Source organism: Chionomys nivalis, chromosome 13 (assembly GCF_950005125.1).
Source record: "Chionomys nivalis chromosome 13, mChiNiv1.1, whole genome shotgun sequence".
NCBI lineage: Eukaryota > Metazoa > Chordata > Mammalia > Rodentia > Cricetidae > Chionomys > Chionomys nivalis.
The window spans coordinates 27,533,418-27,535,204 of NC_080098.1; positions in this window are offsets into that span (position 1 = coordinate 27,533,418).

Sequence of the window (1,787 nt, forward strand, 5' to 3'; positions counted from 1 at the left end):
GTGCAGTCCAGCCAAATGTGAAAGCTCCTTAAATATCTAGTGGAAAGTTAAACAGTGGCATGTGGGAGGAGCTGCTTAAAGCAATAGTCCACAGAGTATAGAGTTAGAGGCTGTTTGCATTTGTGTGAAAGTGAAGTCCAATAAATTACTAGAGAGTGAAAATGAAACCATGAAATTCTTGTAGAAGAAAAGATTCTTGTCACAGTATTCATTTACTTCTTTAAATTGTTAAAAAGGAAACTGGTGGATAGTAACTGATCTGTCATATGTTACCTACAATTGATGATTGGCTCTTGCTTTTCACTTGAAAAGGGTATCTATTGTCCTTTACTTTCTAAAAAATAAGATTCTCATTGCAACTTTCCCACACAAATACATGGTGTCTTGATCATATTTACCTTTTTCATGGTCCTGTCTGTTCCTTTTCTGGCTGACTAAATAGTTCCCCTTCTGCTTTTATGTCTTTTCCAAAAACTAGACAACATCTATGGGGAATTCATGAGCTATATGCATTTCTAAGTTGGAACTTTATGTTTAATGATCTGATTTTTTTACCTCACCTCATCTGTTTTGGTGCAAATAAGATGATTTTTGTGCTTCCTTAGGTCTAAGTAAAACTCCACTTTCTATGTATGCCAAGTTTTCTGTGTCGATTCATCCATTGATTTGTACCTAGTCTGGTTATATATATTGGTCATTCTGAAAAGTACCTTTAAAAAGCATGGATGCATAGATATTTTTTATTATACTGACTGATTCTTTTGCATATACACCTTTTCTATTCATCTTTTCTTCTAATTGGTGTGGTTGGGGATGTCTGTGATTCTGCTGATTAATCTTCTAGGTGCCAGTCAATCCAAGGCTCAGATGATTGTTCCTCATGGGTACAGTCAGTGCCATGGTTCTAGTTACCCCATTGGTCACTCTGTATTCCTGGAGGTCACTCAGTGCTCCCAGGCTTTACTCCACTCCCTTGGAATTCACTGTCTCAGGCCTGCTCTAGTCTAGATTGTCAGCTCAGATAAGTTTCTGTAAATCTTTCTGGTCTGGATCCAGAGGTCCCTGGCTTGGGGTTGGTCCTGTAAAGGACTCTAGCTCCAATCTACTCCCTAGGAGTTCTGAAGCTTGGTCGTACCTAGACCTACAGAGGATCTGGCTCAGGCTTACTCCCTCAGAGGTCCCAAACTCACACTCAGACCTACAGAGGTTTCTGGTTCCTGCCTACTCCTATTGATGTCCCAGACCGATGTCTGAACCCACAGAAGACCTGGCTCAGGCCTATTCCCTCAGAGGTCCCAGACTCACTCCCAGACCCTCAGAAGTCCTGGCTTAGGCCTAGTTCCTTGGAAGTCCTAGACTCACGCCTAGACTCACAGGGGTCCTAGCTTAGGTCTACTCCCTCGAAAGTTCCCGATTCACTCCTGGACCCGCAGCAGTTTCTGTTTCTGGCCTACTCACTCAGTGGTTGCTCCCCGGTACCTGTTCCTGTGGAGTTGGCTGTCTCAAGTCTGCTCTGGCCCAGGTTGCTGGCTCAGTTCTGCCTTTGCGAATGTTCCTGGTCTGGATCTGTTCCTGCTTCCGTGGAGCTCGTTTTATCAGGCCCACTCCGGCCCGGCCTACACAGCTGGTTTAGTCTCATTCCTGTGGAAGTCACCGCCTCAGGCCTGCTCTAGCCTAGGTTGCTGGTTCAGTCCTGCTTACACAAATGACCCTGGTCTGGATCCCCCCCTCCTGCTCTGGAGATCACTGCCTCAAGCCTGCTCTGGTCCAGGATGCTGGCTCAGTCC